Consider the following 14,063-nt stretch of genomic DNA (forward strand, 5'->3'; position numbering starts at 1 on the left):
TTAAATTTCAACATCTTTGTCATAACGATATTTTTATTAAAAAAAAAACTGTACAGATCTTTTTGAATATTTAAATTAAATTAAATTTCTGAAAATCTACATATAGCATTTTTTTTTCTAAACATTAAAAGTTGGTAGTTCCGCTGTTAATAAAACAACGATACTAAAAATATGAAGTTGTTGCAAAGCATCGGAATATTTCATTGACATGTAGACTTTTATTTGTGGTTTACATTTCTCGTTGAACGCACCACGAATGTTGCAGATGCGTTTGACATCGGTGCAGCGTGATTTTTTCCACGAGAAATTTTCATACCAACCGGAAATTTTCGTGTGCATTTGACGTCGACGTAGAGCATGGCTTTTCTACCCCTTCTTTTTTTAATCAATTTGATAGCTCTCGATTTTTCCTGCGCACGCTTCAACGTCGATGCTGTACAGTTTCTCCTTTTTCTTCTTCTTTTTTTTCTTTTCCTCTTCGTTGCCAAATTTCCCCCACCGTTACGACATTTCCGCTCTATTCAACCAGCTACCGTGGTTTTTTTCTTACGAATCGTTGATTAATCCACGAAAAACTTCCCCTACGAGAGCAATCACCGTGTTTTTTAACATATTCCAGTGTTTCGAATTGAAACGCACGACGTTTAGTATTTTCAGTATCGAACGAAAAAACAGAGCGTGTAAAGCCACTGGGTCCGTGTGCGTGCTGGAGGGCTTAAAATATTCCGAGCGACAAGCGATGGAAAATTTCGCGATAATCCGGTTTCCAAACAAACGTAGCTTGATGAAACGATTAAAAGACGCATATCCTCGAAACGTCAGTAAGCGTCGCGTCTACTCGTCCACGTGACTTCCTCTTTAACATCACGCCCTCCCCTCCCCCTACAAGAACTATGCTACTAGTCAAAAATTTAGAATCGATTTTAAAGATTTTCAGAACTTTAAGTAAAATATCGATTTGATTTTTTATTACGAAAGAAGGTGGCTTAGATAAAAATCTATCGGACAAAGAAAATTGTCATCGATATTCGGAAGCATTTGTAATAACTAACTTTATATGAAACAAGTTAATTAATTGATTAGAATTCTTTAGTTGATAATAATTATAAAATTAACGGGAGATTCGTTAGGAATGTGATTTGAAATGTTTGACTGGTAGTGTATACTAACATACGAAACTGATGTGAGACACCAACACGCTGTCGACAGAATTATCAGGTAATTTAGCTAGTAATTAACACGTCAACTGCTGTGTTCCTCGAAATCGGTACGTAAGATGGAGAATGAACCAAGAATTTTTCTGTTTCAATCACTTCGTGTGTACAGCATTTAGCAACAAATCCACCGCAACTGAGCCACTCAATAGTCAAACTGGTCAAATCCATTTTTTGCAAACTTGTACGTTTTTAATATCAGAGATAGTCGTATTTTTCAGAAATTAAACGATTTAGTTTGGCTTCTGTATGACTCAAATATTTGTCGACCCTCTTTCATCCGAATTTTATTCGCACGGGTAAAAGGTAGAAAGATTACGTTTGAAAAATAGAAGAGAATTTACATGAAAGTAAATTAGAAGATTAAAATAAAGTAAAGGATAAAGCAAAGTAAAAAATAAATCCGCTCGGATAAATAAATGAATTCGTTAAGAAGGAAATTGCAAATTAACTCTCGAAGATTCAGACTGTAAATTCGTATTTCTGTACCAAAGAATAAACCGTCAGTTCGATTTTGTAAAATAATTTTAAAATTACCAAAGATTTGAAACTACCAACTGTAAATAAATCCATTTTCCGTGATTTTCTAATATCCACGCTACTTGGCAACTAAAAGAAAGTATTATAACATCGTTTCGTTAAATCCAAAGCTCAAGTCTACTCGGAAATATCAAATATCAGAATCCACGAAATTTCATGGCGATCCAACGACATAATATTATGACAATGAATATCTTTGAAATGCTCGAAAAACTTACAAAGATGTATTGGGTTGTCCGGAAAGTGTCTTTCTTTCGCAAACGTGTTTTTTACAACAGTGCACCTTCATACAAACGTGAAATGTCGCGGTGTTTATTTCAACATAACAAAATGGATATTCGACAAAATAATATGAAACAAAAAACTTTGTGCGTCCATTATTTCCTCATAAAACGAAAGAAACTTTTCGGACAACCTAATACATATTATACGTATCTAATACCACAGCCAAATTGAATTAAAAAAAAAAAAAAAAAAAATTGGCAACGTATCGAATCTAAAAGAGTCGTTCCTCTCTAGAATTTTAAAAATGTGATTTATCGTGTATTCCTAGCGCGAAATTCGAATGTTAGAAATTCGAGAACGTATCTTACAATTAGAAACGGACAGGGATGAAACGAAACGGCGGATGGTCAGAGATTTCCAGAAGCCGAAACGGTAATTGGTGCAGAGGTGCGCGATTAACATCAAAGAGGGAGATTGTGAAATTTTCACGCAATCTTGCCATTAAGTTCGCTGGCAAATTCTATCTCTCCGTCTTTGTCTCGCATCCGTGGCAATTATAATCGGTATTATCAGCATGGAAAGGGGAAACAGCGCGTGTATAAAGCCAAGCGAATGAAAATTTAACGCGCGGCGTAAAACGAGACGCGCGGCCATGGATATAACGTGGAATTGCCTTTCGGTCGTTTTCCACGGCATTCCAAGGCTGAATTGAATTTTGCTCGCGTTTGGTGGAAGGCAAGTTTATGATCGGCCGCGAGAATACCCTTGAAATATTGGCGTTGAACGTAAAATGCGTTTTCAAAGGGGAAACTTTTTAAGAGAGGTCGATGTTGCGTATTTTGTGACCGTCGTTTCGAGAGCAACGACGAAACGAAGGATTTAGAGAAGAAGTAACAACAGTTTAACTTTCCTTTTAATGAAACGAGCATAGAGAATGACGTTATATAGCATTTGGTGCCAGGTATTTAAAGGAAAAATGATACAAACGTTGTTTTACGATTTGTTTGCCGACGGTTATGCATTTATGGGAAATTTATGACATCGTGGATTATGTTTTTATTATCATCCCGGACGAAAATTGCAATCTGCGGTAGATAAGATCGCTAAAAAGAATCGTAAGATGGGGCTAAGATAGAAGATTGAATTCTAAAAATAACGAAGAGGTTGTTATATCGTTTTACAGTCGGTGGTTCGATGAAAAGAATCGATATACCAGCTAATAAAATAGATTGTTCCTTTCGTTTAAGTGGTCTTGTTCTTTTATTACTTTCATCATATTGAACAGATTCTTCGATCGTCAGTATACTTGTACAGTATTATATTTCACGCCAAACCGTTTGTTATATATCGAAAACTAATTCCGATCAATTAGATCAATTCTGAAGATCGTCACTGTAATTCCGATAGAAATAACCGTAAAAATCTTCGAATCTTTTCTTCTACGAAAGTTTTCCTTCTCAAAGTGTCTGCAAAATGTTCATGAAAAATTCGAGATTCCGTGTCTCGTAACGTTCGACGTGCAAATGGAAAATTCGCGTTGCCAAAATATTTTTCTCACGTAATTTCCTTACTTTTTCTTTCTTTTTTTTTTTTTGCGTAAAACGAGAGAGCTGAAAAGGGGTACAAAAGGCAGATGACAGGACGAGTTGCTTCGATCGATAGCCGAATGACAATACGTCCCTTTCTTAAACAATCGGCGGAAGCAAGCGTTGACTGATACACGGATAATCCGGATGAAACACGTTTAATCCGGAATCCTGCTATACCATCCGGCCGATCATTCTCTCCTCTCTCTCTCTCTCTTCTTTCTTCCTATGAAAACCACGGATCCATCCGTTTATCTTTCGGGCAAAGACGAACGTCGCTCGCCTTTCCCGTCCACTTTTTCCTTCTATTTTCTTCTCGCTGTGTCTCGCCCGGGGAAAATGGCACGTCGATCGATCGAACGCATCGAGTTCCGTGAGATAAGGCGAGGAAGGCCACGGTGCATCGATCAACTTACCGCCTTTGAACGTGTGCGCTTCCACCGTTGCCTTTTTTACCCTAGTTTTCAGCTGGAAAGCTTATTTTATTGCCTCCGGCTCTTTACTCCTATCTCTCGCGTTAGAAGGTTTTCGATTTTAAGAAATCGCGGCTCGAGGATTCGCGTCTTTCGAATAGTCTCGCGGCAAGCTGACAAACGAGCGTACTGGATAGATGAAAGAGATTCGAGATTATGGTTTTATAAAGATTAGATTATAGGATTATTATGGGAGATTATGGGATTATAAAACTGATATCACGGTTGTTTCTTTTTTTTTTTTTTTTTTTTTTGTATATATGTTTTTATGTATGTTTCCGGAGTCGAGATAATTGGAACAATTTTGATTTCGAGAAATCGAGTCATAGCCTTGCATCGTACTGACAAAGAGAAAAGACGTGCTGCTAGTGGGAGAAATTTGAAAACGAGCTTATGAAATTGGTGAAAGAACGTAGTTTATAGGTTGTAAGAGGCGAAACGATTGTTTCAAGAAATCGAACATAATCTTTCATCTCTCGCGTTAATGAACAGAAACGTACACTGTCATTGAACGAGTTAAAATGTGTGAGTATCAAGCAACGAAGTTCTCGCGAACCGAAATAATAATTTGAAAGGAAGATTAGGTAATCGAGATCTTGTTCAGAATCGAACAACTCCGTGGAAACTAGTTTTACTACCAAAGAAAATTTGCTAGATTTAGAAAGAACGTTTGGTTAGAACAGATAAGAACTAGCGAGCACTTGAGAACGTTCTTCTCGTGTCTGAGCATGCACGGATTAATCTACTGTTCTCGGCATTTGCTGTATGTACAACGACACAACGCTGCTGTGTTAATTCTACGACAATGATAAGAACCGTCATTCTCGCTCGACAGATCATCCACACTGTATAGTCAGCAACACGAGTCCCCAACATCCGAAACAAATCCATTAAACTCGCCTCAAGTTCGTTATCTCTCGCGAACACTGTATTTCCACTAATGAATCGTGAAATCGTATCGAATCGAGTACATGACACGTCCTGATTTTATCGATTTCGTTAGAAAACTGTCGATTCGATGCTAGATCCCCTCCTTGCTTTTAATCAAAAATCGACGAACCTACACAATCACTCGCTAAAAATCGTCCTACATCCTACGGAAAAGCGATTTTTAAATATAATTTTGAAATAAAACTCCACGGAATTTCTTTGTAAAGTGAATGCGTTCCGCGTCAAATCTGAAAGCTATTTCGTTATTGATTTACGGTTAAATGTTAAACGCAGTAAAAATTCTATTTCGATCTATTAAATCATATAATTTATATGCGAATAAAAATATTTATCCAAGTATAATTATTTTATTTCGATAAAAATAGATTTTCCGTATGGTGTACGAAGACTTTTCTAAGCGATTACAAGTACAAACGTGTAAAGAAAACAGCCGTCGTTCTTCCTCTTCGAGAACTCAAACATCACACACCTTTTCCCTCTTTACTACGTGTGTGCTTTTATTATTTCTGATTACTTTTGTTCGTTCGTTCCTCCAGCCCCATTTCGAACAAAAATAAATTACTAGACGACCGTGTTATTTCCAACACATCTCGAGATGTCAGCTTTCCGGAGTGCAGCTCCGCGAGAAGCCTCGAATCTTTGCACTTTTCGCCAGCCATTCTTCTATGTTGATCCTCTTTCGCGGAACTACGTGACGCATAGACAGAACGACGTTTCGACACGGTTCTAACACCGACTTTTCCCTCGTTCCTCCGCAACATCTCGCTGCACCAATCCTTTTCATTCTGTGCACGCTTCTACGATCTTGTCGTGGCTGCGTCCGCGTGAAAGGAGACGAGTCAAAGCAAAAAACATTTGGTTACACTTGGAACGATAACAAGCCCGTGCTATAGCTCTCTTTTTGGTTTAATCGTTTTTTTTGTCTTTTTTTTTTTTTTTTGACAGTTCGTTTAATTGATGTTAGCATTTTAATGGGACACAGGTTTTTCATTCCAATTCTCCTTTTTATTTCTGTATCGTTTTTTTTTTTTTGGATTGATTTTTTTGTTCTGTGTAACTTGGAATTTTGAGATGGATAGTTTTAATTGGCCTTTTTAGGTCGAACACTTTTTACTTGATGTGTTGGATAAACTTTTTCTAAATTGATCGGTCCGAATAGATTTTTTTAATTGGTTCTGTCAGGTTGATTTCTTTCATTGTTCCGTGTAAATTGATTCCTTTATATCAATTCTTTCACATTCAATTCGTTAAATTCATCTCTTTCAAATTAGTCTTTTCGGATACGTCTATTAATTCGCTCTTTTACCTTCTTCTCTTTAAGTGGCATTTTTTACATTCGCTTTCTCCAATCAATCATTTTAATTCAATTCTTCGAATTGATTACTTTAACTCTGTATTTTTAGACACGCTATATCAACCTTATTTTCTTATATTCGTCTCTGTTCGCTTTAAAACAAGATCCTCGATCCGATGATCGTTCGAAAAGAGTCCTCCCTTGTGTCGATCTGCTCGTTCGTATTACAAAACGGAGGACACTTGATCGATTAACGGTGCAAGGAGATCTTTTCATAGTCTATCGGCAACATCACGCTCCGCTGTGGATATATCTTCAGCTACTAAAATAGAACAGAAGAAAACTCGAACAATCTATCGAGGTAAATAGAAACAGGAAACTCGAAAGATATCTTTCGCTTAGTTTCTTCGATAAATTATTCGCTCTCGTCTTCTTGAAACGCGAACGAGGTCCACAGTACGAACAATTTTCGTCGAGGAACCGCATCTAGCAAGCTCCACATCTCCCACAGGGGAGAATCAAAGCCACGAAATATCATATTCTCTTTATTCTCGAGTCCCGTGACAACATCATTGCCCGACATCATCTCTTATCTCTCTCTCTCTCTCTCTCTCTTTTTCTCTTTCTCATTTTCTCACACATCGACCCCTCTCGTTTCTCTCTGTTCCTTAAATATCTCGCGATAGAAAAAAAAGACAAGAAAAGAAAAAGAACACTCCAACTCTCTCTCTCTCTTTCTATCTCTTATCTTCCGGCCCGTTTTCCCTTGATTTGCTCGTTTTTTCTTTATCCCTTTAATGATCGTTTTTACGTTCACCCTTACTTGTATTCCTTCGTTGATTCGCGTGTATTATTTTTGTAAATCGAGGGTGTGCTCCACCCATTTGTACATTTCTCTATACGTTGTTTTCGTACTTTTTTTGTGTTTTTCTTCCTTGTCGATCTTTCGCAACTACCATTTTTCTTTTCCAGCGCATGCTAGCGTATAGTAGTTCTAGGATTAAATTAATCGAATAAACATTTTTCCCATCGATTTAGATTTATTTAATTGATTCGACGATCGTCGAGGAATTCATTCTGATTAAAATGGAATTCGGATTCTCGAAGAATTCGTGGTTATTTATATTTGTATTTCGAAAATTATCTCAACGTGATCGTTTGATAACGAATTTTATTGAAGTTCCAACGCAATGGAAGTTTATTTATTTCCTCCGTTCTATTCTTTTCTCTCTCTCTCTCTCTCTTTTTTTTCCTTTCTAAGATTTAATCGAAAGGCTAATAAAAATCATGAAGTAATCCTCGTACGATCGATAGACGACGTATTAATCAAAGGTTTTTCTTAATCAGTTTTTCCAGGTAGCTTCTATGTAGCGGTGTATTATTAACCACGCACAATTATTTCAAATACGTTCGAGCGAACGGTTTATTGTGTATCATGATCAATGTCGAGATTACTTTTCCTCTTTTGAAGCTGTATTTCAGATCCGGCGATACGCGTCGAGCGTGATTAGCTTTAAAGAAACAGACGAGAAGAGAGACATTGACAGTCACGTAGAAAGTAATCACGAAGTTGGATTCAGGGCGGTTTGCGTTTTCTTATTATTTAAATTGAAAGAAGCGCACACGTAATTTTCTCTATACCATATCAGGTAATTTTCTCTGTACCGTATCTGTATAAAGATGCGCGCAACTAATTCAAAAGATAGAGTTATTTGAAATCAACGTTAATATATGATACGCAAGTTCATCTTTTATTTAATTTGTTAATTTTCTTATTTGTTAAAATTATACGTAAATGTTCTCTATAACGTAGAATCTGTTTTAATTGCATCTATAAGTGTCGTACGATAATTAATCGTTTAAAACGGATACCTAGGACGTTTGTGCTTATACCTTTTCTCATATTAACGAGAACTACCTCGAACGATATATCAAATGTCAGTCAAATCTTATTTCTTCTTGGAAAATTTAATCTGCATTTTTATTTTTCCACCTGCGTAAGAAATTCACAAGTTCTCGTATATTCGGACAAACCTTATGAACGGAGTAGAAAATCTTAAAAGTAGACGAGGACCTTCAGCGGCAGCGAATAATCGAAAGTAATCAAACCTCGATCGACGTTCATTATCTAATACGTAATTAAATCTTTCAGGACGCGTTAATTCAAAGGCGAATCCACAAAACGCAGACCGCCCACATTTCCCACTAACGAATTACCTTCTTACGCTTTCAGTATTCACCATTCGATATTAATTAAATAAATGATCGATCGCCTATTATTTTATCTTTATCGGGCCTGAATCGAGCACCTCCAATTAAATTAGCGTTGCAGAAATGTCTATACTGCGATTTCTACAATCTTATTCATTACGCGGATCGCTGAAATATTTCTCAGATTATCAGATTATGCTTCTTGATATTTCGATCTGTAATTTATAATTCACCGACACAAATTTATGACAATTATATCCTGTATTTTTTTATGCAATTAATTCGATCCGATTATTGTACAATTAATATCATTGATCTTTGGATGTACTCGATCGAGGGTAAGAAATGTATAGAGTGGTTCTCGATTGAGCGTTAATATTTCCAGGTGAAAATATAGAGGAAAAAATGAAAAAAGAATGTTCCACAACCGTAGGTTTTTTCAATATTATTTTTTTTTTTTCGTTTAATAAGAGAAGACCTGCGTGTGTGTAACATCTTTTCTTCCTTTTATGCCGCAGATTTACTCTTTGAACTGTTTACGCGCAATTAAGAATTACTCTCTTATATACGGGATGAGTCAAAAAAGATGATACTCTGAATCCATTAAAACACTCATCCGAATCATTTTTAAATTAAACAAATAATTATTACATCGTTGAAAAACCAGATAATTCAGAGGTAAATGCAAACCCATAGAATAGAGTCACTCTATTTTTTTTCAATTCTGTCAAATTTTGACCCAACCTGTATAAAAAAAAACGATTAACAACATACAAGGTATTTCTTAATACGTGAGAATCTTTACGAAAACTGAAAAAAGCACTTTTTCGCATATTCTCGTGTACACCGCCGCCATTTAAACCCCCCATAAATATGGTGTTTATACCGTTTTTTCACATACTTCAAAGAAAGATTCTAGGGTTAATCTCATCGTTGTGCTCTAAAAATAAGTATCATCGCTTTGACAGAAAAAGCAAAAGAGAAATCAAGAGACAACATAGAATATTCTAAACACAATCTCTCCCCTAATCTCCGTCATCATTCTGTGATCTATTACGTACGAAGAGACACCTTGTACAGAGCAACAATTTTCGAAATTCTAACGCACCAACGCTTGACTTGAATGCAACTTACGCTGTGCACTCTTTCTCTTGTCTGTTCTATGTGTTCTTTTCTTTACGCCACATTCGACCACCACCTTCTTCGCCAACCACCAACCGTCACCAACCAACCACTAAATATATATATATGTCGACCATTCAAAACCAAAAAAAAAAAAAAATCATGAAACAAACTTCGTACAAAAATACTCTACGATTCGAATTCGAATCTCCTTCATTGGACTGTTCGACTGACCAACTAAAAAAAAAAAAAAAAACCATGAAAAATATACATCTCCGCCTCTCTCTATCTCTTCTCTTCGGCCGCATTGACGCTGCTCTCACATTGTTGGTTACTTCTGTCCTTTTACTTACGTCCACGCTCACCATCGGTAAAACGAACATGGTCACCATGGCCGCCATGGTAACCCGACGGTCTGGTCCGAATACGACCCCACCTACCATCGCGTACGGTGAGTTGTTTTCTGTTGAAAGTGCGCATAGATCTCGATCGTCGAGGATCCGTGTGCTTGCGGAGACGGTATCCCGTGATTTTGATCCTTGGATCGTTCGAAATCCAAAATTCTCCAGATTCGTACTTCGATTATGTATCAATGAAATTTCTAAATTACGCGTAGTAAATCGATGCGGATATTGAGAGTGAAACATGGCAATTTTAGTAGTTGGGAGAATCTAGAAATCACAGAATGGTTAAAGGCGAACAGTTGTATTTCGAAATTTTGGAATTTTATCTGAAACTGGAGTTAAATCGGTTCGAAGATTTCGAGTTGATTGGGTTATTGGACAGGTGATTGGATTTGGTGATTATTAAAGGACGCGATAAGGACGACGAGGTATTTCGTCTGCGTAAAGTTGTAACAGCGTTTATTAACAAATGGATGAACCACGGGATAAATCTTCTTGGCCGAGATCCTCGACGACCAAGCAATGATATAGGAACACGTCCAACGCCCAATGGTTCCCCGTCGAGCGACTCGACGAGTTTCCGGGTTGGATAATTGAATCACGAGTCACTCGACGGAATCACGCGCCATTGGGTTCGTGAAGCTTCCTACTGTTGATAAGCGAATCCGCGTGAGAGGGCATCGACGAAATCGAGTTCCATAGGCGTCGCAACCTTACGAAAAAAAATAAGCTGGCAGGGCGAAGGGGATTCGCGGAGAATATTTGATCGTGGCGGCGCCTATGCGTCGAAAGACACGGAGATCCATCAACATATGATAAAATAGACGCTTGGACCTGTATTCAAAACGATCATTCTCACCGACGTTCGACCCTTCGAGCTGAAATCTGTTAATATATTCGAACTTTAATCCAATGTAAAATTAAATAAAAATAAATTGAAAATTAAATTAAAGATGGGTAAAATTGGAGAAAGATCGCCTGATAGAAACTCATCGCTCGGTTTGGTTTTTTATTCTATTCTTCGTTTTCTTCTTCTTTTTTTTTTTTTTTTTTTAATACTTGCTAAGACCAGAATCGTTTAAATATTCGGAATGTTTTTACAAGTGTTGCGAGAAGATCGATTTCGAAATTTGCTCTTTGCTAGTGGACGAAAGTAATGTATTTTATCAGCTCGAAGAGTGAAATATGCCTCTTAGAAACGCTTCTAAAACAGTGATATAGAGCACTAGTGGCCCGTGCAATATGTTTTGAGCACAGATCTGCTTGAGATCGAACGGTTCCTTCCCCAATTCGTCGGGTCTTCTATTGGATCGCGCAGATATCGTGCGTCATCCTTTGAAACGCCGTCGATACTCCCCACGGACGATGGATCTCCGTCTCTGGGACTCGGTGCCAAACTCGAACACCCTGTGATAAATGTTAGCTCGGTAGTAGACTGTCGCAATGGCGTCGTCAAAAGGAATCGTCAACGAGCCGAGAGTACAGAAAAGTCTGTACCGTTTCAAGAAAGTAAACTCTCATGCCTGGAAGTTGCAAAATGGATCATGAGACGTTAATACGCGAGCGTTTTAAAAATTATTTTCCAAGTTGAAATATATTCGACTTTATGGGGATTGATAATAAAATTTATTGATAAATGTGGAAATATTCAGTGTGTATAATATTAGTTTGGTGTCGTTTTAAACAAAATTTATATTTCGTTCATCGATCATGTAGCTTAAAACTACTTAGAAATATCAGAGTCCTTTTCTCTTTTTTTTTTTAATTATATCTTAAAACAATTGTTATAGAAGAATTTGTTATTAGTTATAACAAAACGATTTGACAGAACAATTTAAAAAAGTACAGCAGGGACAGAGATTTTGTTTCATTCGAATATTATAACAGATACTTCGGATGTTTTGTAGATTTTTAACGTTGCGTACATTCTTATGCTCTTTGCGTCTTAATGTTTACGCCATGAATGCATAGAACTGTGCGATTTAATTCTGTTTATGAATAAAAACAATAAGTTTTATCGATTTATCAATCAGTCAAAATAACCTGACTAGTCATTTTCTATCGTTAACTATTAACAAAGTAATCTCTGTAAATGGTATTTCTTTAAAAATTCCCTAAAAATGAGAAAATATCGGGAATGGATCTAATTAGAAATAAAAGACACCAAACTATGTTACGCGTCTAATGTTAACGTAAATATTGTGAAAACGTAAAGATTGACGAATATTCGATGGTAATGCCCATTGCGACAGACCACGAGTGCATAATCATGCGCTGACACGTAAATGTCTAGAGAGCAAAGGCTTGATCTGTTGTATAAATTAGTAGTGACGTACGTCGTTGTATGTGCCGCATCGTCCTTCTCAGTGAAAGCCGCAGGATGTAAAGGATGATCGATAAATGTCTGCTCCCCTCAGTCAGAGACCCACTGAAATCTCTTCGTCGTGCGCTCTTCTTCCTGGAAGAATGCGTCAGACGTCGTACAAATGATCAAAAAAAAAAAAAAAAAAAAAAAAACGAAAAAAAAGACAAAAAGAAAGAAAAGAAATGAATACCATGCTATGGTTAGGATAGCTCCTTATAGAGGAGAGATCGTTCTTTCTAGGCTCTCTGTGAAGTCCATCCCCTTTTATTCTAATTTCTTGAATATCCTCCTCCACCCCTGCTTTCGATATTTTCTTATCACCGCAAATGCGAAAGCATACGAGAATACATTGTTGAAGGTCGCTTCAGTCGTTGCTATTGATCAGGCAAGTTGAAAAAACGTTTCTCCTTCTTTTTAACTTCGACGATATTTTCTTTTTTTCATTGGAGAAGATGAGAAGATGCATACTGTTGACCAAGCTTTTCAAATTACTAACGCGTTTCGTAGAAATTATTCAGCGAAATATCGTTTCGATAGATAGTCAACTGAGAGTTCTATTGTTCTAGGAAGCAAAAATCTTTGGTAAACTTCGGATTAAAAGGTAAAAAGACACTTGGAAAATTCTTTCGAGGCAAAGACGAAGATCGTTCTTGAGATTCGTAGCGTTAGTTTCGAAGGCAAGCATAGCGATAGCAAGCGATATTTATTTCGAAGGAACAATAAAATCAGCATTTATAATTGGAGACGCGATTCGAAATATTTGGTCAATGGTGTACGTTGTAATATAATATGTATATTGCAAGAAATTTGAAGAATTCTCGGGTAAGACGATTATCTTCCATCTACGTTCATAAACAACACACAGACAAGAGATTATATTTCCCAATATCATTTTTAACGAAGCTTGTTTTAGTTAAGGTGTAGAGAACCAGTGTTCAATTTGCACATTGAAACCAACAAGACAAATGTGTACACTCCATACAGTCCAGAATATCGATCGTACTTTTAAAACTTCTCGAGCTCGAACGTTATCTAACCTAACCTAACAGAGTAAAGTGACCGAAGTAAAATAAATTCCACATTTCTTTTTATTTGCTTCTATTTTATTTTCTCTAGTATTTTTTTTATCGGCACGTGTTCTAAATAAACGGAATAGACGACGAAGATTCTCGATTCATGCTGACGTTTCGTGCCACGCTTTTACGCGGAAATGGACGTCGCAGGATATTCCAGAAATGTTTTCTTCCTGCCATCTCAGCAGAACGTTCGCAAAAAGCTTTTCCATGCAGCGCAGCCGCGCGATTGCGGATTACGAGAAATTAAAGCGAATCCGCAGTTGGCCTGGCGAAATTGAACCTTGTTCAATGTTCGACCCGAACACGCCACCAAAATTCACATAGTTGACATCGTTAAACGATGTTATCAAAAGAATTAAGAATATTCCATTGTTATTAAGAAAAGCAAAAAAGAGATAAATTATTTCATAGCTTAAAGTTGAATAAGACAAAGGAAAATAATTTGTAAATTTGTACATTACGAAATAAGAATTATCCATTCGATAATTCAGAAATAAAAAACGGATAGAGTCAGTAGAATCTCCTAATTCGCCAATTATCTCATCAGCAAGAACGAATCTCTTGTTTTCCTATATAAGTGACAAAATTACCCGATTTGCTGT

General features: G+C 36.8%; 1 protein-coding gene and 1 long non-coding RNA gene across 8 annotated transcripts in view; one reads left to right on the forward strand and one right to left on the reverse strand.

Annotated features, from left to right (window-relative positions):
- The window catches only part of LOC126867311 (serine/threonine-protein phosphatase 2B catalytic subunit 3-like), a 236,378-nt gene that overhangs the window by 208,186 nt on the left and 14,129 nt on the right, over positions 1-14,063 (forward strand). The gene's annotated exons all lie outside the window — the stretch shown is intronic.
- Positions 9,708-14,059, reverse strand: LOC126867378 (uncharacterized). Its single transcript, XR_007690226.1, has 2 exons — positions 12,357-14,059; positions 9,708-10,052 (listed from the first exon to the last, which is right to left on the reverse strand). It is a non-coding gene; the product is annotated as an uncharacterized LOC126867378 (long non-coding RNA).

This window comes from Bombus huntii, chromosome 7 (genome assembly GCF_024542735.1).
Source record: "Bombus huntii isolate Logan2020A chromosome 7, iyBomHunt1.1, whole genome shotgun sequence".
NCBI lineage: Eukaryota > Metazoa > Arthropoda > Insecta > Hymenoptera > Apidae > Bombus > Bombus huntii.